The 27,048-nt window shown below is 36.0% G+C and overlaps 1 long non-coding RNA gene across 2 annotated transcripts; it reads right to left on the bottom strand.

Moving 5' to 3' along the window:
- Window positions 1–4,807: 4,807 nt before the first annotated feature.
- LOC113968340 lies at window positions 4,808–23,921 on the bottom strand. Of its 2 annotated transcripts, none has more exons than XR_003534482.1 (4): window positions 23,806–23,921; window positions 21,922–22,054; window positions 20,332–20,444; window positions 4,808–4,908 (listed from the first exon to the last, which is right to left on the bottom strand). It is a non-coding gene; the product is annotated as an uncharacterized LOC113968340 (long non-coding RNA). The 2 variants fall into 2 exon arrangements; XR_003534481.1 differs by having other exon boundaries at window positions 23,629–23,883.
- Window positions 23,922–27,048: the final 3,127 nt, after the last annotated feature.

Genomic DNA, 27,048 nt, shown 5'->3' with positions numbered 1-27,048 from the left:
GCTGATATGTCCCACACTAAGGATCTTACAAAAAAGAAATTTAACAAAATTTAACATTCATAGCAGACCACCTTTTGATTGATACAGTCAGAAATACATGCTTTATTTCAGCAGTTTATTATTTTAAAATATAATCTGCAGAATCCAAGTGATTGTCTACATCATCACTCTTCAACTACACACTGGTATAGGATGGAATGGAAGGTGAAGGCTGTTTGCAGTGCCTTGACACATCAGTAACACAATGGATTCTGTGAATAATGCTCTCTTCTACTTCTTCCATGGAACAGTTCCTGTTTTGTAGAGTAAGCGAGAGAAGAATGCACAGTGCAAACTAACAGCTGTTTACTAAAAGAAGGTTAACATTCAGTGGCCATTCAGTGACTTTCCATGTGCTATTAAGGATTCATTATCTTCATTTTTAAACCTTTTTTTTTTAACTAATTTTTTACCAATCCTTTAAGTGAATGAAGCCTGGAAACCTTCATGTTGGAAAAAGATGGGGAATAATCCTGAAATTGATGCTGTCTTAAGAAGGTGAGCATTATTTTGTGTTAATCTATATATGATACATGACAATTCACACAGTAGATATTCAGATAATTTGGTAATATTGTCTTAGAACTGCAGTACGGGTAGTAAGCTCATATCTCAACACTTTTAAATTATGCTGGGCTTAAATGGGGTCCAGTGTCCAGTTGTTCTTTTTCTTGTTGCCTGCTGTGTCCTTGGGCAGCTCACTTAAATTATTTTTGCTATTCAGGTGTTTATTCTGCACACTGTTCTTAGTAATTCTTCCTCCTTCCTTCTAATGTGTTGTAACTCATGTTTGAACACGAACATGAAGTGAGAGCTTCCAGTATTGCTGAAGAAAAAAATTTAACAATAATTAAAAAAATGTAACCTGTTTATGTAATAAAAGAATTCTAGGAGATTTTGGTCATGTGAAACAGTATTATCCAACAGTTGAGATTACATGTGGTTGTTAGTCAGAATTTACAGTTGTGTGAGATAGGTGAAAGGATGCTAGTCACCAGATTTTTTTTCTTAATTGCCCCTGAAAACATTCAGCTTGAGGACTTTAAGTCAATTCTGAAGCTGACAAACAAAAATTTTTATCTTTTTTTATCAGGAACAGTAAATTTACACTAAATCTCCATAACAATGAAGTATATTTTAACATAATTATATATGTGGAGCTGTCTTTGCTTTGTAGATTTTGATCTGTGTTAATAAACTAGCTCTGACTATGCTAATAAAATGCATACAAATGTTACAGCCCTGTCTGTACAAGCACCACTGTACATTAGATATACCCTGGTGTGAACAAATTAGAAAGAGCAAAGGATAACAAAATATACTATGCTGATAATCTGCTAGAAGATTACTCTTATATATTAAGTATAGCATGAACTTCAGGAATGTTTAGAGCAGCCAGTGCGAACTATCACAGCATGATTTAATAAAATTGCAATGTATGAACATACAAACTACTGGAAGAGTCATTAGTTTCATTAAGAATATTACAGTGAATAAATTAACCTAAAACAATAAAACCTGAACAGCAGATATATGTAAGTCATTTACATCTTGTAGTAGACTCATTTGGTGTAAAAAAAGAATGAATGGGTTATGGTAGGGGTTTCATTAGCACTTGCATTTCAATTGACTTAGAAGCACACCATAAGACTACAAAGGCAATAAATATCATCTATAAACAAGAATACTGTAAAAAGCTTTTTCTTTTTTTAAACAAGATGTTCTGTGCCATTACACTTTAATAGTCATTTTACATTTTCAGTATGAAAAAAGCTAAAAAAGCTTGTATTGGTGTTGTCAACAAAACTGATGTTCATATTTTATGACTATACTACATAACTCTCCATTAACCCTAACAGTGCGTTGCCATGTGATGACACAAGATTAGAAAGTAGATTATACCATATTCTGTCAAAGTTATAGTAACTTTACCTCTTCTAGATAAATTTTGCCCATGTTTGCCAAACTTTTACACAGCCTAAATGTAATAGCCCAGGGAGTAAAATTGTTTATGAACATTGTTATTCACTGACACCAAGAGACATTTTATCATGTCTTAATTATAATTTTGGTAGTACCTGTGTAAATAAAGCATGAGAAGTCTCTTGATCTCATTCTCTACAGGACAAGAAGACTGAATGGATTTCCTAACACCTGACCACATGTCTAAACTGTTTTACACAATGTCATTTCTAGGAATAAAATTCAATATAGACTGAACTATCATTTTGAATGACTTGTATCTTATTTTGCATCAAAGACGATTGAGGAACCAGGATTATATTGTGCCTGGGGCTGATGCTTATCACCTGTAATCTGTTGCTGTTCATGTTCATATATCTGGCATCCCATGCATCCTAGTAATACATGATGAACTATTTCTAAATCAGAAATATGTGAGGTATAACATACAAAAATAAAACCCCAACTAGTTTGTGCCGTTATAAAGGTATGACTGTATTTCTGCATCTCAAGAAGAGAATAATTTCTAAGACATTTTCATAAAAATGGCTAACTAGTTCAATGACTGTAAAAATATTTATACCTTTTCATTCATAAAAAAGGCATGCAAACCACCATTGTAAGTCAAAACTGGCATCATTTTAGCCTAAGATGACACTAGAAAAGAGGATAGATCTCTATCCTATAAAGAGATTGTGTTTCCAAAGGATAAGAACCTCAGTATGATAATTCTCTTGATAAATCCACCCACTTTACAAGCTTCATAAATAAGAATGTCTTGATCACTACATGAAATAGTACATGTTTGGTTCTAATTTCTCTTTAATACAATTATATTTTTGACATCCAAACATCCTTTGGTAAAACATCCAAAACTTAATGAAGTATTTAATGAGAAGGACTATATCAAATACTCCACCCTGTCATGTCTCTTTTTCAAGTTGCTTTCTAATCTACTTCATCAGTCCCTATACAAAGGTCATTCAGTAACTATGAATATATAGGTTACACTTCCTTGTAAGTTATAGGATACAACTATGTTGCTTTTGAGAAGGGATAGAATGAAATAATGCATAATAATCATGCTAGCAGTTCATCATTAACTTGCTTGGATTTAGAGATTTCCATTCTTGTCTCTGTAATTTTCTTTATGAATTTTCTTTATATATTTTTGTCTGTTTGTAGGAGCAATTCAAATGCTCACTAAAATTTCTTTAGCAACAAAGAAGATAAAGTCCACCATAATTCATGCATGTTCAGTACTGTTTCTTCAGGGTGATTGTTCTGCATTTGGTAACAATATATAAATTTTCTTCCATATTGGCACTCAGACACGCACAAGATTTTAATTTTTGAAATGCTGGTGTTGAACGCTTGAAGTAACTGCATTATCAGATTTTGCCATTTTCTTTTTTTTTTCCAATCACTTATGACTGTAGTTGATACAACTTGATCCAGGACATCTCTCTTTGGGATTTTTCTAATATTCTCCTTTCTCCATAGCAAATGAAATTCCCCTTTCCTATATTTTGTTTAATCCCTTGGAGCACTCCTTTTGATCCAGGGCTGGTTAAGATTCATTGCTGAGAAACGTGTTCAGATTCCTGAATATGAGTAAAATCAAATATCTTGTCATATGTTTTTTGATTCTTCAATGAACTCTGGCAGATTAATAAATATGGTTTCCCTCTAGAAAAGTCATTTGATTCTTTATCATGATATGAGGTGTCTACTGAACCTGTTATTTACTGTAGTTTCAACCAATTTATCCATCAAAAGCATCAGGCTTACTAGCCTGCAGTTCTCTAAATTTTCCTATGAAACCTTTTAGTGTGTGACTGTGTTTACAACCTTGCTTCTTTTCTAGTGTAAAGTGGATATTCAGTAGATAAATTACAAACCATATTTTGGCACTTTTCATATGTTAATTTCTTCATAAATTTTGGATAAAAATATCTAGTTATGGTATCAATATTCATTTCATCAGTTCTTTCTAAAACTTAAAATGATGGCACTAGAACTGAGGCAGTTCATCTGTCCTATCCCACTCAAGAGGATGGGGTCTAGATTGTCATAAGCTCCTCTAAACAGAGCACTGAGTCAAATAATTCATTCTGGTTTTTTGTGGTGTCCCCATCCTCTTGAGAACTCATTTTAGATCTTGATCTGTAGGTAAGTGCTACAGATTCCCTGCCAGGCTGCCAGGATTTTTTCTATATTTTGAAAAGATTTAAGGTAGCTGGTTTTCAAATTTGTTTGTTTGTTTGTTTGTTTTAACTTATTATTGTTTACATCTATCTTTTCTATTTAATCTTACTTTTTTCTAGCCACAGTTTCTGCTTTTGTATTTTATAATCTGAATTTTTCTATAATATGTCATGGTTTTGGGCCTGTTTTATACACATACACACACACACACACATATGTGTATATATACACAAACACATACTCTTGACTGAAAGAGAGCATGTACCATGATCTTAGACAAGATTTATGCTCCCTGTGTTTATTTTATTGTTTTAGCTACTTTTTTTCTAAATTGTGTGACATGCTGCCACAATGTCATCTGAATTCCAAGACAAAGGGATTGAAATAGTATAAAAATCACTTCAAAGTCTTGTCATATTGTCTCAGTTTTGAAATGCTGAGATTTTATTTACCACTGTAAGTAATTTCCACAATATTAAGCAACTATAAATCAGAGCATTCAAGTACAGCACCAAAATTTTATTAGAGAGCATCATACCTTGCTTATATTTTTGTAAACTGGTGCTATTCCTAAGAGATTATCTTTAACTCTTTATTACAATGGCAGTCCTTTCCAAGCAAAAACTATATATAGTTGATCACTGACTTTCAGGCAATCAGTTGCTACTTCTAGGGGATGAGGAAAAATAGACATCTTTCCTATTAGAGAAAAGAAAGACACACCAAATTTGTCACACAGATACAGCTTTGAATTTCACTAGTCTGCTGAAAATTGTTCTAATTCATCAAAGTTCCCGGATTATTAAACTGAACCTAGAGTGAATTTGCAATTAGCAGTCTGACAGTGCTCTACTGCTGACACACATGTATGCTTGAAAGAAAGACATATGTACATTATATGATGTGTTTTCCATGAAAAAGAAAATGGGACATATTTGTCTGTGCTTAATCAAAACAATAAGCCTGATAAGGAAATTTCTTTTGGCGTTAGGTGGGTTCTTTTGGTTTGGTTTGGTTTTCTGTTTGGTTTTTTGTTTGGGTTTTGTTTGTTCATTTGTTTGTTTTGTTTGTTGTTTATTGGGATTTGGTTTTATTGGGTTGGGAGTTTTTTGTTGTTTTTAGGGTTTGTTTTACACTGGACTATTAGAACAGATCAGCAGGTTAGAAACACTTAGGGAGAACTTTGGGTAGGTCTGTTTCGTACAAAGCTCATGCAGATATGCGCACATATCAGTACATGTGCTGTTACATCTCCAGATGTCCAGATTTCTGTCTATTTCGATCTCTTTCAAGCAGAGATTAAAGAAATTCGTTCAAAAAGATAAATTTATTGTAAAAAGATTAATTTCTAGAACTTGGGTTTTATAGCTACAAATTATTTAAAAATTGTAAGCATATACAGGCAAATCTCCATCCACTATAGTGTATAATATACACACACATAGAGTGAAAGAATGATAACCACATCCCTTGTACCAATGGCTTTGAGAAGGATCTGATGATCTGATGTCAGTCCCAGATACATCCTTTCTCAGCGTGACTGAAAATTCTTCAATTAAAAAGAAAGCACATAAAATAGATGAAATGTTCTGGTTAAGATGCATATAATCAGATTACAGATCATTCATCCTGAAACTAAGCACCAGCCAAGGAGTAATGGAAAAGTCTTTTTGCTTTGTCATAGATGATACAGGTAAGAATTGCAACCAGTAAATCCATGGATGTGAAGGATATGAATTTCACTTCATACATCCCACCAATCATATACTTAGGAATATTGTCTAGGTATACCTCCGCTAGAATTAAAAACTGTGACATAATGAAATGAGACATCAGGTTTTCAGAAAGTGAAAAGAGGCTATGAAGCTCTAACTCAGCTTCAAATCAGTTAATGAGACCCCTTCTAGATATGTAAATGGGCTCATTTAAAGTAGAGTTTGAAAATAAATTGAAGCATTTAGAAATTTTTTCTTTGCATTCATGATTTCACCTCCTCATACAAAATAGAAGAGACCGCATGGTGTAATAACACTTAAAATCCCAAGACTCTCCTTTATTTTAATTGCTTGGGCAGTCTGAATTTCCAGAATGAAAATATGGAATGATCATCTAGTCTGGGACTTGTCATCTGGGGTTGCTCTTTAGTGTCTTATGACTTCTGCAGAGAAGGATGAATACAAAGGCAGATCCACAGTCTAGAGAGACTCCAATTCTTCCATAGTTTGTCACTATGACATATGAATCTAATTTATCAGATATTTTTTACATTGTTTTACACTGTTTACACCATGGCTTCCTTTCTGTTGACCAGGATAGTCGAAGCCTATATATTTCTGATGAGATTTTGGTAAATAATTTCTCCATCTGGCTTTTAAATTTCTTCTTGTGTGTTCAAGAGGTAATTTCAAAAGCTTTCGCAGGTACTGTATCTAGTAGTCAGGGGCTTATGATTGTCATCAAACAATTTCATAACTAAGATGCAGGGAATACATGCCATGAATTTTGAATCAAGTAACAGAGATGCAACAAGAGGTAAAAAACTTCAGCTGAAAATCTTTAACATGAGAGTCTTCATGGAGTCTGTACTGGAGTTTCATATGCTTTTTTAATGGTATTAGAACTTTTTTATTAACAAGGCAAATAAAACATTTTATTTCAAAATCTGAGCTTTATTTAACCACTGTTTGTTGGGGTTTCCTTTCATTAGAAGCTAAAAAGTTTGGACAAAGTTCATAAAAAAATATGTAATTTTCAAAGAGACTTAGTTTCTCCCTGAAATAAATTCTTGTTCATTTACAGACTCACTATCTCTGTTATGTATTAGGCTGCAATTTTTACCATTTCACTTTCCGTGATTTGATTGATTCAAAATGCAAATTAAAAGCAGCAAAAAGATTATACACTTGCAAATCCCCCCCCCAATTTTAATAACTTTTGGTTGAACTGAAAAATTCTGAAACATTCTGAAGAATTTTTACCTTGGATTTGATTTGCATTGCCTTTTTTAGACAATAAATTTGCTTTTTCAAAGTTTTATCTAATCTTGTCAGTGGGATTCCTATTTATAGTGAATATTAATGCAATGTTATCTCATGAGAGAGACTATGTTATAAATATTTTTTTTTTTATAGCCTACTATAATTTACTGACCAAAACTCATGGAAGAAAACAGTTCTCTAACTCACTGATACAGAATATGTTAAACCAAAACCCATTGAAAGACTCCCATTAACTTCAGGGGAGCCCTTTAGCAGATTCAGTGCATATTTTTGACCACCATGTCTGCTACCAGCAAATATGCACTAAGCATGAAAAAGACATCTAAAAAGCAGCCAGATATACTGCCTGGATCAAAGGAGCAGGTTTCACTCTGCAGCCAGTTCCACAACACCCTTCTGTTTTCCTACGGGCTGCTGGGCTTGGTATCAATTCTTTGTGCCTTATACTAACCCTTCCTTTTTGTGCCTTTGCCTATTGAGTAGAAGCTTTTTATTGTGTCCAGAGCAGAGTTCTGAAGTCACCTCCCAGGACTGAAAGCAGCACACTGGACAAATACCTGGTGCCTTTGGTCTTCTAATAGGCTGTTCTCTGAAGCCCAGGAGGCCTGATAGGGTAGGAATAACATGGTCGTGGAGATGGGAAATATGCCTTGACCAGGGAGCCTCCTAGGTGACACAGCAGTTGGTGCAGTCTCAGGAAATTTCTTCCCTTGTCTGATCCTATAACCCCTGCCAGCCAGTGGGAACCGATGAAGCACTTACCTATTATAAGAGTCTTAGAGTCAATGCATGAGATTTAACCAGCTTGCATCCAAATAAATTAGACAGAAGGGGATATTTTAAAATGCTTTTTATTGCTTTAACTTTAGAGACTGAGAAAAAAGACCTTCTTTAAGATTCTATGATTCCCATGTTTACAGAAATACTGCAAACCTTCTGCCACTGCCATAGTTTCAATGGCTTGCTGCAATTTGCTGTTTGTGACAATGTTCAATAAATAGAAATTTTAAAGTGCATCAAAATTGTATTTAAGAATCCTCTTCATCTGCAGAAGACCTGGTTATTAGCTATATTGCACATTTAGCTCCAAGGGTTCTGATTATAATCAATAACTAATCAGAAAGTAACTTACACAAATGAAATCCTGCATAATATACAACTGAGTCATAACTTCCCCAAGTACATAAATACTAACCCTTTTATTGAAAAAATATGCAGTTAGCACTTTTTCTCTTTTTATTTTGGCATCTTTTTCAGAAACAAATTAAAAAGTGAATTTGCAGCAGCAGCCTCTGCTTTCAAGGGCTCTGTATCTACAGTAGTGCATCCACTTTAATCAGAAAAGTTGGACTAGTGCCCTCTCAAAGGCATGGTGCAGGAGAGAACATGCAGGTGGATCTGATTGGAATGGAAGATCCAGGGATAGAAAACCTCTCTGAAATGGACAAAAATGAAGCAGAAATCCATCTGCAGAACATGCAAGCTAACACTTGTCTCGGCTCGGAAGCATAACTCAAATGCTGTGGGAAAAGTGTGGTGAATAGAGTTATTTATGGATGTCCAGGGATGAAAGCTTTGCCTATAAAGAAAATCCACAGACACTCAGTGAGGTAAGTACCAACAGTGTAATAAGATTTAATGTGACCATCAAAAGGGAAATAAAATGGAAAACTTTTTGATCACACTTTCTATAGCGAGGGCAAACTGCAGGAATGACCTTTACTGCTAATGCCAAAACATTGAGCCAAATTCATTCCTGGTGTGACAGTGCTGAATTCCAGTAAATTATGCCAGGGATGACCTTGGTCCATTCTGTTTACATATCTTAGCTATAAGTACCCAACAGTAGCCAGAGCATATTGTTTGAAGCAAAAACTTTTAACAGTCTAGAAAAACCACAAAACCCCCCCCCAAAAAAAAACCAACCAACCAAACAAAAAAACCACAACCAAAAAAAAAAAAAAAAAACACAAAAAACCAGCCAATTTTACTGAAAATTCAATTCAACTTGGCCTTAACTGCAATGCCAGCAACAAACTGGAGGTAATTCCTGCTCAAGAAATGGCTTCACTATCCACCCAAAACACAATAGCACGCATCAAACATTTCACTGCCAGAGAACGAACCAAAACAGAACATTTTTCATTTCTTATGAGTATCCTGAAGGTAAAACTGTAGTACCTAACAGCTTCTAAAATGTTCTTCCTTTATGTTTTTAACTGTTCCATGGACAGCTTTTATGCCATCTCTTATTTGGCTTTTATCACTGGCCCTCATGGCAGGAGAGATGAAAATCTACAATAATTCCCCAAAACATCAAGAATTCATAGCAGGCTTAGCTCATGTAATTCTAACAGTAAAGTGCTGGTAGCAGTGCACCTGTAATAACTACTTAGACCTTTTTCCCCTACACTGATCCCCAAAAAATCTCAGGGCACCTACAAAATGAAGTATCATCACTGATGGACTCCAGCACCTGCAAAAACAGTTTTTTAACAAAAATGTTAAAATTGTTTAGCAGGTCCCAGGGTCCATCAGTGCCGGTACGTTTTAAACATCACCTCCTAGGGGCACAGGAGCAGTAGTTCCCAAACACTGGAAGTTGAGCAGGAGAGGCAGAAGGCTGGCTTGGATGAACAGGAATCTTCTCATGGAAATAAGGCAAAAAAAGAAGTGTATGCCCAGTAGAAGCAGTCAAGTGACACGGGATGAATAGAGATACTGCTTGCCACCATAGGCAGAAAACTTGTGTGATCAAAGCTCAACTGGAGTGGAAGCTGGCCAGAAACATGGAGGACAATAAAAAGAGTTTTTCAAATATATTAATGGCAATTGGCAGTGTGGAAATATCACTGGGCCATTAGAGGATGAGGATGGTCACCTCACAATCAAGGACAGAGACAAGACAGAGGTGTTTAACACTTTCTTTGCCTCTCTCTTCAACACTGATGATGGACCAAGGGAGTCTCAGTGCCCTGAGCTGGAGGACCATGACTGCCAGAATGATCAACTCCAAGTCGACCCTGAAATTGTGCGGGATCTGCTGCTCAAGCTGGATCTTTACAAATCTAAGAGGTCTGATGGGATTCATCCCAGAATCCTCAGAGATCTAGCTGATGTCATCACAGAACCTCTCTTGATGATTTTTGAGTGGTCTTGGGAATCCAGAGAGTCCCAGCTGACTGGAAGCCGGAAAAATTTGTCCCAGTTTTCAAAAGGGGAAGAAGGAGGACCCTGGAAACTGCAGGCCTGTCAGTCTCACTGCAGTGCCTGGTAAAGTTATGGAGAAGATTTTTCTGGGAGGTATTGAAAAACACCTGAAAGACAACGCAGTCACAGCCAGCACAGTTTCATGAGAGGGAAGTTCTGCTTATGAAACCTGATGTCCTGTGACCCAAATAGTTGATCAAGGGAAGCCAGTTGATGTAACTTTTTGGATTTCAGTAAAGCTTTTGATACTGTCTCTCACAGGATCCTTCTGGAGAAAATGTCCAGCGCGCAGATGGATAAACATATCATGTGGTGGGTGAGCAATTGGCTCATGGGTCGAGCACAGAGGGTAATAGCGAATGGGATAACGTCAGACCTGTGACCTGTTACTAGTGGGGTTTCACAGGGCTCCATCTTGGGCCCTGTGCTCTTCAACATCTTCATAAATGACTTGGATGCAGGACTGGAGGGGATACTAAGCAACTTTGAAGATGACATGAAACTGGGAAGAGCTGTTGTTTTCCTCAAAAGCAAGGAGGCCCTGTAGAGAGACCTTGACAAATCAGAGGACTGAGCAATCATCAACCATATGAAATTCAACAAGGCAAAGTGTCAGATTCTGCCCCTGGGATGGGGCAACCCCAGATGTACAGACAGACTGGGGAATGAGATGCTGGAAAGTAGTGCCATGGAAAGTGGCCTGGGGGTCCTGGTCACTGGCAAGTTGAATATGAGTCAGCAGTGCCCTGGCAGCCAGGAGGGTCAACTGTGTCCTGTGGGGCATCAGGCAAAGCACCACGAGCTGATCGAAGGAGGGGATTGTCCTGCTCTGCTCTGCACTGGGGTGGCATCACCTTGAATATTGTGTGCAGTTTTGGGCACCGCAATGTAAGAAAGACATTAAGCTGCTAGATAGTGTCCAAAGGAAGGCAATGAAGATGGTGAAGGGCCTTGAGAGGAAGCTGCCTGAGGAGTGGCTGAAGTACTTGGTTTGTTGAGCCTAGAGAAGAGACTGAGGGGAGACCTCATTGCAGTTACGACTTCCTCATGAGGGGAAAGAGGAGGAGCAGGCACTGATCTCTTCTCTGTGGTGACCAGTGACAGAACCAGAGGAAATGGCCTGAAGTTTTGTCAGAGGAGGTTTAGGTTGGATATTAGAAAAAGGTTCTTCCCCCCAAGGCTGTTTGGGCACTGGAACAGGTTCCCCAAGGAAGTGGTCACAGCACCAAGCCTACCAGACTTAAGGAGCATTTGGACAACATTCTCAGGCACATGGTATGACTCTTGGAGATGATCCTGTGCAGGGCTAAGGGTTGGACTCGATGGTCTTTGTGGATCTCTTCTAACTCAGCATGTTCTGTGATTCTGTGATACTGTAGTTCACATAAATATATACTATAGTGCTTTATAGGGTTATTCCCAGGATGAATGGCTTCACCAAAGACATATAGTTGCTTCAGGAATAGCAGTGTATGACTTGAGACAATACCAGAATGACTTGTGACAGTACAGAATCAGAGGAACTGATTCTGCTTTATTGTCTTCAAAACAAAAAGCCTGGGCCACTGAATGGCCCATGGTCTCTGGCTCCCCGAGAGTTAAAATAGTCTCCCAGTGTTGTACAGATTTTCCACTGTACTCACAGTATGCGCTCAGAAAGACCTGCGAAGACCTCAATATCAGGACAAGCATCTGGGTAGTAATTCAAACCATAGGTTTCTGGCACTCAGTGACTACAAATCAGAAGGGAGAGAGCCTAGAAGCCCAAACCATTTCTACTTCAAACTGTCCAGACTTCTCAATCCTTCCTTTAACAGGTTTCACGTTCTCTTTCTGTAGGCACTTAGACACCAATGGCAGCTGTCTTTCTTCAGTGTTGTGCTTTTCATCCACCTCACACCAGTCTCAACCTGTGATCCTACTTCTCTTTGCACATTATGATGTGAAATCTTGTCACCTACTAAAAACCACACACATTAAAAGAATCCTTGAGAAATATGTGAGTAATTGTTTCAGGCAAATGTATGTAATAAGACAGAATGGAAAACTGATATTTGTGAAAGTGGTTTTCTGGATACTGAATTTCCTGAGATGTAAAACACAGAAATCTATGGAAGGACAATACAAACTCTGCTCCCTACTGTTTCATCTCATTTCACGAGACATGTCTATCAAAAACTTCAGTGATTTATTAGAGTTTCTAGTGAGAATGTAACAAAGACATGTTAGAGTTCATTACAATGACAATTTCTGTGATAAAAGCAAACATCCACTAATAAAACCGGTAAAAACTACTTATAAAGGTGTCCTGGTTAGAATGGCTGGGACCAATTCATCCCTGGATGGGTGTAACCCAAAACTGTGTATTCTATAGCCTCCATGCCATTTCCCAAAAACTGCTGTCAGTAGAGGCCTGCAAGGTGGGAAGATGTTCCTGTACCCTTTTATGGAATTCCCCGCTCTGATATCCTTATATGGAATTCCCCGCTCTGATACCCTTATATGGAAGAGGGACTGAGCATCCGCATGCCCTTTTATGGAATTCCCTACTCTGAGGGAGGGACTGAGCACTCCCGCCTGAACTGGAGAGTATATAACTGGGAGTTTCAGAGCCTTGCGACGCTCTCTCGTGGGATCCAGAGGAAGACTGAGACTACTGCCTTCAACTAGACTGCAGACCACCGCCTTCAACCAGACTGAGACCACCACCCTCGACTGGACTGCAATCATCACTTCTGACCAGACTGCAGCAGCTCTCCCACCAGCAGCTTTATCCCCTCTCCCTTTGCTTTGGACTCGGGGGTGGGCCAAGGTACACCACTTTTGTTCATACCCCAGGGTGCTGAGTTACACATTTGGGTTTTGTGGGTTAAAACCAATTGCCTGTCTGTATAATTGTACTTATTGCATTATTTTAATAAATTGTTATTCTGACTTATAAATCTCTCTTTTGAATTGAGTTCATTTTCCCTTGCTGGTTAACTTTTAAACCAGCACAAGGAAATATCAAAATAACTTCTGTTATATGGTAAAAAGTAAAAGGAAATTGTAAAGGAAAAGTAGACTTTTCATCTTGTGAGCACTACAAAGTTCATAACAAAGCTAATCTAGAATTATGACATCATAAACCAAAACTAATTCTGGATCATCTTCTTTGGGCTTATTTCTGTTTAAAATTTTTTAATTCTTTAGGAAGGAAAGATGTCTCTTTAAACAAGAATCAAGTGTAAAAACTTACCAAGTAGAATAGCAAAACCAGAGTGAGAATATATGAAATGTCCCATTAACTTCCATAAGGAGTTAACACTGTAACCTGGAGGTGATGATATAAATACCAGTGATATTAATTGTTCCATTTTAACTGCATTGTTTCACACTAGTCTCACTGGTAATGTTATTATATCATAAAGGTACATTCTCTGCCACTTCTCCTTGTTCTCAAATACCCCACTTTTTGCATAACAGGAACTGTCTGTTAGAGCATGGAGTCAGCTCTGGCCTTCACAGCGTTGTGGCTAAGATTATCTCTGAAATGTGAAAAATTGAAAATGTAATCACAGAGTCAAGTTAATTTTTTGCTATAAAATAAATGCAGCAGGGCTACTCTATTATATATTTTCATATTTATTTCTGCAGAACAATCAAATAAAGAAGTTATAAACAAATGTAAGGTGCTGGACAATTTTAACACAGAATCCAGGAATCATGTAGGAGGCCATAAGGTTTTCTTCATAATCTATTCCCAGGATAGTTTCTGAAATATTTCTGACTATAATTTGAATTAAAGCTTCTCTTGACTTGAAAAACACATTGTTATACCTGAATTATTCAGTGGGGCAATTTCAGGCAATCGCATAGGAACAAAAAGTTACCTATAATAATAAAGAGATCTTCCATAAAAGACATATAATAAATGATGGTTCTGTGAAGGCTTTCTCACATAAATGACTAAGAATATCCAGTCCACTTCTGTGAATTGGTAACGGCGAAAAAGTCACCTTCAGAGGAGTGCTCAGCATGGAATTAGACAGACACGGGATAAGAAAATAGAAAGGATGTTAAACGATTACTTAAGCACAGCCTGTACAAATGAAATCAATGAACGTTTACCTACATCAGAAATTAGATTTACCAGGACAAAAGAGAAGAAATTAGAAAGTATCTTGATAACAGAGTTAATGATTATTAAAAGGTTTGAAACTTGCACAATGCTAACACTCTAAGATCAGAGTGTATACATTCAAGTCCAAGATCACTAAAAGGAGTTAGAAAACAAATTAATTTAGTGGATACTTTTATGAGTTTATTAAGCCCAAGAGAAAACATTAAAGTTTGAAACATGTCCAGCATCATTACTTACAGAAGAGCAGCAATACATTAGGAATTTTTACATTCCTTAACCCTACCCGCATTTGTTGTAACAGATCACATAAAATAGATTTAGTTTGTGTTATTTAATTTTGCACAAAAACCTAAGTATTCAGTATGGCTAGGAACAGGAGACTGCATTTTCCTTAGGATAGAAGTCCTTGTTGATATGCAACAAATCATTCTTATTACTGGCAAACCAGTCTCAGTTTTTCACTGGCTTCCATGCATTCTTCAAGAAAATTCTTGGGAGAAAAGGAGAGCTGCTGACTTCTGTTGAGCTAAAACTGGTTCTGATGTTGATCTAAATTAAGTAGTTGAGTTAACATGACTTATATTACTACAAACTAGTTATCAAGTAACCAAAGAGTTAGATTCCACTGTGTTAGCAGAATAAGAAACACTAAATGGCACAAATTCATTGCCTTATGTTTTCTTTCCACACTTCTTTCCTTCTTCACATCTGTGGCATGATTTGGATGAAGACAAAGTAGAGCAGAACACTGTCTTGTGGGAGCTTTAGATCAAAAGAGAATTTACCTGTACAAGGGCAATTCTTAATTTCTCATTTACTAGTAGAATCTGTTCCTTTCTAATTATCACATATCATTTAGTCCACAGAAGTTTGAGGTGAAACAACATCAGAGTTTTCACCAGGATAGATGCAAATTATACAATGTTTAATACTAACTTGGTGCTGGCATTTCCTTTTGTTTAATTTTTTTATCCAAATTTTCAGAATAAAACTTGTGTGGGACTGCAAAAATTTTGTCCTATCAAGAAGGCCTAGTCAGTGGCATTTTCAGCATCTCCACATTGCAAACTACAGAAATCTGAACTAGATTTTCACAAGTTTACTCAGACATGCAGGAGCAAAGTAGCTGCAATAGCATGAAGTTCAGCTGAAGCGAAATCCAATCTACTGAAAAACTGCCTCAGAAGAAAGGTAATTTAGCCTCTGTGGTGTTCCCTGCTACCATGCCTAGACAGCTCTCAGTGCCATGCTAATTAACTTAAAAATGGCTCACTAGAGGTATCTCTGCACTGTATTCTTCAGGAGCAGTATACTAGTAGCAATATGCAAAAAACACTTTGTTGAATAAAAATGGATATATACAGTGACTTGAGATAGTCTTATACTTATGCTAAATGAGCATCCTCAAAAAGGACAAATCATAAATCTTTCCTGATGTGAATTCTAAATAGACATTAAAGCAGGTTGAAGGAAAGACTCTAGGCGAAACCTTGCCATGTTTAAAATTCATGTGTATGCCAAAAGATTAATTTGATATAAGATATGCAACTATATGTAGGCAGAAACACAACCTTTTTCCTATACATTTTTTTCTTCAATAAAAGCCTGGATTGTGAGAGTGAAGAGAAACTTCAGACAAATTTTCTATTGCAATCTTAGCTTTATATGCAGATTATTTGTTCTAGCAAAATACAGACTCTGTTACCACAGACTAGAATTAGAAACCAGGAATGACACAAAATGTACTAGAAACCTATGGAAGACTGGGTCTACAATTGATGAGACAGAGTAAAGATCAAAACTGAAAGCCATTTTCTACTCCAATGCCCAAAATACAAAAAGCAGAAGAAAGACACTTCCACAAAATATCACCAGTAATAAGAGCTCTCATACAAAGAAGAAAACAGGTGTAGAAGAATTAGGTTAAGTTTTAGAAAAATTATAGTTGGCAGAAAAATAACTGAAAGACATTTCAAGCATCTCTGGGTTTGGAAATAAAAAGTAATTCCAAATGTACATGACAAAGAGTTGTACATATTTTCCTGAAATTCATCTTATTCAGATGTTGATTTGTTCACTTGCTTACTGGTTGTTCTGTTTAGCCATGTCAAACATTCAGGCATGAAAGCATGATGAATTATAATAATGGTGATGAAACTGCAAATAAATTACCTTAAATACATTAAATTGAATCCTTAATTAAAGCTAAATACCTAAGCATATGTAATGCTAAGGATTTGATATCTGCACATGTACTTGAGTGATTTCCTGACAACTGGGTTTTTTTCAGTAGATGCAGGTGTTATAGCTCAGTTTCACCTTTGCGATTCATCATAAGTGTTCATTGAAGTTTTCAGCTTCTTGACCTTTGTTCCTGAACTTGGCTGCTAAATTTCACAGATATGTATTAATACAGAAAATAATTTTAGAAACTTTTATTTACAAATAATTAATATCCATTCTAGAAAGATGTCTACTTTCTCACAGTGATATTGTGATATTATAATATTAATATTATACTAATCTTTTTATATAGAATATTTACATTTTAGGGTACTCGTGTGAAAAATGTTAGGTTGGACAAGTAAATTAAGGAGACAGGAACATATCTTACTCTCTGTATATGTATTGTAACTGAACTATTTTATGCCAAAAGAAAGTAATTTAATGTATTCTGGCATATATGAATGCACAGGAAATTAAACATAAAGTGTCTAGTGATTTTAGAAAAGACAATATTAATTGAAAGAAGGGACAGGAGACCATGTATAAGGGTCTAAAGGAACAAAGGTAGGTTATTTTTCATTCTGTGTAAGGTCTAGCGTAGTTGATTTTTCAAGATAGTCTGCCCGTAAAAAAGAACAATCGCTAATGAGGATGGATGTATCACCTAAGCATGTAAGAAATGGCTGCAGCAAGAAGAGAATTGTGATGCAAGTGGAGAGTTCTTTTTTCTTCAGGTCCCTCTTATATGATTGGCTTTGAAAATGGAGAAAATTTTTTCTACCTTTGTTGAAATGACATTACGGAAACAAATGTTAACCATATTTAAATACTTATATTTTATAGCTTCTTTGTTTTTCCTTTCTTTGTTTCTTTTTATTTGAATTGCATTCCCTTAATACTGGCAGAAAAGAAATCATTTGAAAGAGAGTTAATTTGGTTTAGTTTTAATGAAGACAAGCTAAGAAAGATAAGAAAACTTTTATAGAGGGACAGAGGTTCACTTACTATCTAGGCAATATTATTAGTCACACTGATAGTCAAAGTGTGTGTGTTGTTATAAGTAAGAGATGGGGAAAAGTAATACATATAAGAAAATCATGTTTTTTTCCTTTGGAGAAATCAAGATATACTGGTTTAATATTGAAAGAATTTTCTCTTGTTTCTATACACTCAACAACATAAAAGAATAGACAATTTGGCATTAGTTACAGGTGTTTAGTTTGATGTTCACTAAAAAAATAAACTTTCTGAGCAGGTTAGCATTTTTATCTGGGAACAGCAAACTTGAAAAGGAGTGGGAGGTTAAGCAGTTTAAAGTGTTTCAGGACAGTAGAAGGGTTGTTATCATTTAGAGGATTTATTTTTCTGTCTTAACGATGTAAAGAAACCTTCTTGTCATAAAGCATAGAATATCCTGACTTGGTAAGGACCCACAAGGATCATGGAGTCCAATGCTTAGCCCTGCATAGGACATCCCAAAAATCACACCATGTACCTGAGAGTATTGTCCAAATGCTTCTTGAACTCAGACAGATTTGGTGCTGTGAACATTTCCTTGTAGAGCCTGTTCCAGTGCCCAAACATGCTCTGGGTGAAAAACCTTTTCCTAATATCCAGCCTAAACGTCCCCCAACTCAGCTTCATGCTGTTTTCTTGAGTCCTGTCACTGGTCTCAAGAGTGAAGAGATCAGCACTTGCCCCTCCACTTTCCCTCGTGAGAATGTTGAAGACTGCAATGAGGTCTCCCCTCAGTCTCCTCTTCTTAGGATGAACAAACCAAGAGATCTCAGCAGCTTCTCATAAGGCTTCCCCTTCTTGTTAGAAGTAATACAAGAAAAGAGTAAATATAGGAAATAAAAGTTGTTTAAATTGCTATACTCTTAAATAACAAGAAGTAAGAGCTATATAGAGTGTGATACACTAGAAGAATAAGATTTTTTTAAGCAGCCTAGAATGTGGAAATTATTTATCTACTGAAAATATGCGGCCAAACTGCTCCCTTCTACTCTTGTGTCTAAACAATATTATTTATAGAAAAATTGTTCTTGATATAGTTTTAATCAAAAATACCAATACGGTTAATACTGTTAATTAAAAAGACAAAAGTAATGTGGTGGTAATACAACTTTATAAAGTAATACAACTTTATAAACCTCAGAGGTCATCAGTTTAGTGCTGATTAAAAAAATACTACCTGTCCGCTTCTGGATTTTTTCCTTCAACATTGTCAGAGAAGCTAAGAGAAGTTATAGGTTTTCAATTTACAACCCACAGCAACCTTTTTTTCATTAGAATACTATTCAGTGCATTTATTATCAAGAACTCCACCTGTTTTGAAGTACTGTAGAAAAACAAAATATGTTACTATATTTAGAAGAAAAAAAGGGGGGGATTTTTGTACATTAAAAAAAAAAAAAGAGAAGGTTCAAATGCACATCTACTCATGTTCTGAAGATTTAAATCTGGAGTTTCATGAAAAAGTTCTTCGATTATCTTATCTACTGCTTCCATGAGCCTGTCCTAAATACATCAGCGCATTTTTATTCCAAAGAATTTTCAAGAAACAGGAATAGATCATCGTCTTTACTAAAGGCCAAAGTATATATAATCCCTTTGGGAAAGTCAGAGATACAAGAGAAGTGTTAATTTCCATGCATGCTTTGTAAGAGATTGAGGTTTTCATCATCTATTGTGTGTTGGCATTATGTTGTTTATTTCCCAGTGATAGAAAGAACTGTGAACATGATGCAAAATAAGGAACTGTTGTTAGACTGTGTCTATTCACATGGAATCTTATTAATCTTACACTGTTCAGACAGGACATATCTTTTTGTACTTTTAAATTTTGTGCCATGTTTAGGCATCAGAGCTATGTTGATTTGTAACAGACTAAAATTCATAGTTGTTCTTAATCATATTCATTTCTGTTACTACCAAGGCCACTGTATCAATTTATGATTAATAGAATTAATAGAATTAGATTAATAGAATTAATTTCTCATACCATCCCGTATTCGAGATTAATTTACTGCATGTACATTTAATAGTTTAAAATAACACATATTATAAGGTTTTGGCACTTTAAGAGATGGAAACAGCTGCAAAAAGAAATTGAAAGGTCAAAAGTTTTAGTCAGTTTCCCATCAATTTTTTTTCTTTCTATGTCCTTTTTCTCATTTCGTTTATCCTTGTTCAACTTCTCAAAATTGATCAACACTTTTCTCAACGACTATTCCACCCTCCGCTACATCACTCACCTTTAGAACATGACTTGAGCTTTAGATGAGGACAAAAAGATGAGAGATTGAAGTCTTCCCAGGATCAAAGCCTGGGATATTTGGAATCATAAGAGTTTTCCATATATGATGCAGTGACTTATTGACTCTGCTTCTTTCACCATAGAATTAAAAGCCATCCTTTCCTTCTAACTCAATACCTCTCTGGATCTAGCTGGAAACAGCCCTGAAATAACTTTTCCTCTTGTGTCTTAGTTAAAACCCGGACACATCAGCCCAACAGAATGGGTCTGGAGAAAAAAATGCCTATTCTCAAATCCCAAGGTACCTGATGAAAAGAGGTTTCTTCAAGGTGGATCACTCCACCTTTGGTTTCAAGGAAGTCACAGGAATCATGATCTTCAAAATGATTCTGGACTATGGAAGATTTTGAGTCCACTCCTTCAATTAATCAGGTGAGAGAAAGGACAAAAAGAAGGGAGAAAAAAATACAGACATTAGTTTCCATTAATTACAATATGTAAGACATATTTCTTTCTTTATTTTCTGATAAGGTCCTGTTACTCTTGTGTTTTGGACAGCTACTATTCATTCTACATATTCTTTAAAGTATTTACCACAATGAAGCTTCATTTAGTCCAAACCATCATTACTGTAAACAAAATTAATGAAAACAGTAAATGAATATTGCTCAAGAACTTTAAACATGTTTTTTTGGTTGGGTTCATTCTCACGAGTCCATTCTTTATGGCCATTATCTGCAAGTAATTCTTCTCACAAAGGAAAGGCCTACAGTTGAAAATTATTCAGATGCCAATTGTGAAAAATTAATTCATAGCCTATAATTATGATGATAATGACACCATAAGTAATCATAAATCACCATTATGACTGCATGATCACTGATTATTGTAGCGCTGGGCTTTTGCTTAGTACCCAGTAATATTTTAGGAGCTACGTGGCAAACTGAAAACATTGGCAAAGTAAACTTTACTGCAATGAGGCTGCTAATTTACAATGTAATGTTTCTTGAAATATTATGTTTTCTTGTTTATCTGTTTTTCTGTAAAAGTGTAGTCACATAGGCTGCTTGTGAATAACTCACTCTAAATTATTCAAATATGATAGCATCATACATTCTAAGACGGAACTAATTACAAGGATGGGCTGGAGTCTTCAATAATCTGGAATATTGTTTTTTAATCTAATTCTGCTTCTGAAATAATTACTCAGAATCAATCACTGTCAGGATTATAGCAATAATCAAATTGGAGTTAGAAGCTGTTGATAATATCTCAGAGTCCAATTTCTCCCCACAATAAGGAGATCAAATCAATCCAGCAACTGAGAATTACATTAGGACTATTCTAAATATAGTTTGCATGCATCATTTTACATTTTTTGATCTTGGGTTTATTTTCACTTTATTTGGAATAAATATGTCCATGCCAAACTTTAGACAGTATTTTAAAAATAAACCAAATTATTCTCAATTTATCTGAATAGTGGCTTTTACCGCAAGAACTACAGCATTCTTTCCACTTCCAGTGCTGATTTACGATTCAAAAGGAGGACAACAAAGTAGGTCCCAAATGTTTGTTTCTCCTTGACTCCTGAAAGAACACCAAGACTGTCTGTTAAACCAGTGACTTGCTAAGTATGTAAATATATCTGATAATCTACTGTTACTAAACTTATAACAACTAAGTATTTAGTTATCTTAATTTTTAAAATTACAATGAATAGTCTGTCTTAAAAGGATATAAAAACATTCATTTAGCTTTGAATTTAAACAAAAGGGAAGATTTGGACTGCATTTTCCAAGGTGAATAACAATTAAAGTATGCTTTTGGAAGTAGTCCAACTTAAGGAGAAAAATAATTAAACTTAGTAAACAGAATTGTATTAATGACACCACCTTACTGAAATCAGGCTAGAAGATTGGTGTCATAATTTTCTCTACTTTATTGGTTTGCTGGATTCAGAAGTTAATTCTTCAAGCTCTTTATATACTCTTCCAATGACTTTGTGTCTTCCACTACCTTGTTCTTCTACAAGAAATGAGTTAGCAATTCAGTGCTGCATTATATAGAATCTTGATAAGACAAAGTTATGGAGTCAATTGCAAATCTGCCTGAATTGTGTCAGCTTATTTTTTTGACCAGGGATATTATTGGCAATTTTGCTGACCTCTGCCTAAGTGAAGCACTTATTGTATGTTGTCTCCTCAACAAATGTTTTCTTTCCACATAGAAAAGAGGAGATAAAAAACAGCTGGGAAGGAAAAGGGAAAACAAACAAAATAAAGAGGTGTTCCAAGAAAGAGAACAGAAGTAAAATATGTAGGAGCAGAGGATAAGCTGATACATGTGAAGCACAAAGCTTAATTCTAGGAAAATGGAAAAAGGTATGTATCTGTCAAGTATATAGGCACAAAAAATACCCTGTTATGCCAGTTTTCACAACCCTCAATGCAGTTGCTAGTAGGTATAGTAGCCCTATCATGCACTTTAAAATCTCATCAGGCATCTGACTCCCTTTTATGAAAGTAAACACTTTGAAAGTGCTGTCTAATATCTTAATATAATTTTGAAATTTTTATATTCAAGAAATCACAGAAAATTGCAAAATTATTCAGACCATATGTCAGCCCTATATTCTATAAAATTCTATTGATTGCTTTCCATCCAATTAGTATATTTTTTTATCTGGATTTTAACACATTTATGTAAATAATTTTGTCAACCTAACTAAAAATTGCTTAATCAAAAGAAAGCATCCTGTTTCTGTCAAACGAAACCAACTTTTTGATGAAAATTAAAATTTCCCTTTACATTTAATTGTCCAGAAAAATTGTTGTATTCTTGATAGTGCCTACAATTCACTTCCTCCAGACATGCCAGCAAATATATATATATATATATATATAACGAAGGCATATTTAAATTAGTATATAAATATTACTATTATTATTAGCCTAACTTTAGTTTATATATATAAGATTCTGGAGTAATACACGTAATACTGTGTGACATTCTTACATTTTTAAGGAACATTAAATTGGAAATAAATTTCATTATATTTACCTAATTTTGATGCTACATTATATGGGCAGAGACGCATAAAGGGAGAAATAGGGTTTCAATATAAAAAGAATTGGACTTTTAATATCTACCTAGTTATAAACCCTAGACCTATTTGAAAGTCTGAGATGATGGAAAGTAAGATAGAAGTTAGACTTTAGGCTTTCCAGCTTGTCTTCTGACATTCATTAATTATTAAATCATATCACATTTATGAGAGAAATTTTATATCCTATATAAAACCATTACACATCTTTTCTCAAGGCAAATAGACTTTCACAGAGAGAAGGCTGAATGAATACACAAATGGCAGATGAATTCTTAGGGTTCTTTGAAAAAGTGTGTTTCTAAAAGCAACAAATGTAAAACCTCCAAAATTTACTGGGAAAATATCGTGAGGCTGAAGACCAGTTTTTGCATAATGGACATTACTCAAACTGCCTGAGAGAAGTGTCTTTGACTTCATAATTTCTTTGGTGGCTAGTGCAAGCCATGTGCAAACAAAATTCCCTGCTGAAATCAATGAAAATTTTGTTGCAGACCTCACAAGGGCAACAAGAAGCTCTAATGTTTGTCTTGTTTTTATTTCATTTGTCTCCTCTACTTGTATGTGAGCAAGGATTACTGGTAAAAATCCCAAAGTATATAAAATTTACTTCTCAGGTGTGCTATAACCAGGCTTTTTCTCTAGACCCCCCTCTCATTCTGGCTGGCATGACCCACACTCAGCAAGAACACAAGCAGAACCACAGCACTCAGGCACTTGTCCTGCTGCGTCATGGCAGCAGTGATTCTGATGTTCCTTTCATCCTGTAGTACTAACACCCTGTTACACTGCTGTACCCGCCCAAGGTGTAGGCCATCCAAAGTCACTGGGGCAAAGGACTTTTTGATGACACCATAATAATGAATTGTGATGCCTGGTTCCTTGTGCCTTACACAAGGGTAAACTGATACCTTAACTCATCACCATGTCATCTTGATCTGCCTAATTTGCCCCATCAAACAGCACCAGAAAGTCTTCAGCAGGAAGTATGCAACTTAGTTGTGTGTCTGCACCTTTCATAGCTGTAGACCAGTGTTTGAGCCCTGACCCAGTCAGCATTTTTCACCTGGAATAGAACCGCATTCCCTAAAAGTACAACCCCCTAGGTAGCTGGAAACCACCTCCAGCTGACTGCAGTCTCTCTGAGCTGATGTAAAGCAGCACACTACCAGGAGGCTCTATGCCTTCTTATATTGCTTCTTCACTGACCTCTTACAAAGCAGAAGATTGAAGGAGAGCAAAGAATGATCAGAGCCTGGTTTAACCCTGTTTCCTGTCCCAGGAGATTCAGTGAAGCACACCTGGGAAGGCAGAGAGGCAACAGTACTGCTTGACTCAGTGGGTCTAATTGTCCGCTCTGGGAAGTTAGGCTAAAACAGTAAGAAGAAAGTTATTCAATTCCCACTTTAAGTGTCATCATCTTGTGTCTTAATTCTCAGAAAATAAATATTGTTACTGAGCCAAGCCAGGAATTCATCACATATTTAAAGCAACAGCATTCAAAATGCCAATTCGTAAGTCAAATTATGTTTCTATGGTTTTTGTTTTCTTTAATCATGGCACTCCAGCCATTTTTTCTATCTCAGATGACATTGGAAAGGTTTTGTATCAGTCCAAGAGAGAGAAACATCTCTCTGATGACACCGTAGGTTTGAAACATAGCTTTACCCTCTTAAGTCAGGGTAAAGTTGGAGCTATATCCAAACTAGGAATATTTTGAAGATAACAAATCATAGCCCAGGGCCCAGTTTCTGCAGTGGGTAGGACTTAATCAGGCAGCTGCTTCTGCTGACATCACACATTGCCCATATTGTGCAGGGTTACACATGGCTAGGTACAAATTACAAAGACAGGAGGGAAAGAACTGGCTCCACAGTCACTGTTCCCTTAGAGCTTTTGTTTACTCCTTGAGTAGTACAGCAGGTCAAGCAGAATTTCTTATAAAAAATTTGGTCTAGTTGTCTCCTCAAATTGGGATGATATAAAATAAAACAAAAGGCAAATTCTTCCCCCCATAAATATTCCAATATATGTTCACTTCAAACAAATGCTGTATCAGTAAGGCACCAACATTCTCTTTGAGTTCAACTTATCGCTTTCTGTTATATTGTAGCTGACATTAGAAAAGAATTCACAGTAGAAGTGTCATATAATAAACCAATATGATTGCTCTAGCCACATAAAAACAAAAGATTTTAATTATTTTCTGGAAAAAGGGCCAGTGGAATTGATGTAGATATGTCGATTTTATTGAACACATGAACCTTTTCCCACTGTGAAATTGTTCCAGAAGAGGACTTACTTTCTAAAAATTGTTAAAAAATGGATTGTCTGGAAACAAATTACTGCTAGCTGTGTAGCTAGTACTAATTCAGGGCAAGGGGTGCACTTCAAAACCTTGTGATATGGTCTTAACTTTTTGCAGGTTAAAATGGGAATAATCCTTAGAACTGACAATTTTAATATATGTAACCAAGCAGCTCTGCACTTTATATTTGCATTTGCGTTTCTGCATTGATAACAATAAATACAGGTAACTCTCTGAACACTGGGAGTACTGAATGGTTGGAAAGCATAAAAGAACTTTGCAACAGGTCAACGTTTCATATGCAGCATATGTACAAGGTGTTGAACTTATAAGGCAGTATTCAGGAGAATGAATAAGTTTACACAGACAAGATGTGTTTTCACACTTTCACATCTCAGTGAAAAAGACCCTCTGAGACAATTATTAGCTTGGATCACTGCTTATGGACCCAGGCTGGCTGACATGTCTGTTCCAACATAAGGGTGTCTCTGCTCCTTGCTCATCAGAATTCTTTTTCTAGGATCTGCATGGTCATGGTGTAGATACATTCTCTGTCAATTAGTTTTTCTTTGATTTTGGATACCTGAGCGGTTGCTACCCGGGAACTCAAAAGCCACTCAGGCTTGACAATCTGCACATCTGTGATTGACAATTTCTTACTTTAATCTTCTGTGTGTATGAATGAAACCAACTTTTAAAAGACACAGTAGGCTCTGAATGCAGTAGACCATCTGTGTAAGCCACAAGAGCTGACAACAGCAGAGTACCCCTCCTGCGCTCTGCTTTTTAAATAGGCTCCTTGGGGAATAGCAGCTGAGATTTACAATGTCTCAAAGCAGTCTAAGAATCAAAGAAATGGGATGCCCAATAGCGTGATGGCAAATCCCTTAGGCTTTGGTGTTAGGTAGGATGGAGACGATGGTGATGGTGACAGTACACTAATGAGGACAATGATGCTGTAGGCTGGGTAAGTTACCTAACATTCTTTAATTAAAGGTGTCTAAAGCATATAACTAACTTGTCTTGCCTAATTTATTTTCTGATGGTTCATATTTGGCTATTTACTTCATCCTTCTAAGACTTTTTGTCCCTAACCTTACCTAGACTCTTGAAAATCCACACTAACTCTAATTGTAGCTTGAAATAATTTATGTCCATGTTTTCTACAACCTTGACCTTTCCTCACAACAAAAATCTACATAATATTCGCAAGCTAAACTACACTATTATTCAGTGTTTAGTCAATTTCCAAAGTGTAAAACTCCTCTTTTTAAAAAAACTTTCTTCAGAGCTCATGAATCTCTGAGTCTGAGAAAACGTGATGCATTTGTAACATACCAAATTTTCTGTTTTTCATGGACAGCATGTAAAACTGAGGAAAATCCAGCAGTTCTGACAGAATTTTACTGAGACAACAGAAAACTCAAATTTAAATTAGCAGATGTTATTCTAAGTGTATCAAAACCAAAAAAATGTTTGTATGGACCCCTGCAAAGCAAAACTGTCAAGCTTCACATTGTTTCAAGGCAATACAGTTTGCTGTAATGAAAAACACAGTTAATACTTTCATATTTCCAAGACCCGTCTCACCATATGTTCAAAGATATA

This window comes from Neopelma chrysocephalum, unplaced genomic scaffold (assembly GCF_003984885.1).
Source record: "Neopelma chrysocephalum unplaced genomic scaffold, ASM398488v2 Primary Assembly neopelma1_67, whole genome shotgun sequence".
NCBI lineage: Eukaryota > Metazoa > Chordata > Aves > Passeriformes > Pipridae > Neopelma > Neopelma chrysocephalum.
This window is presented reverse-complemented; position numbering and strand designations above follow the sequence as displayed.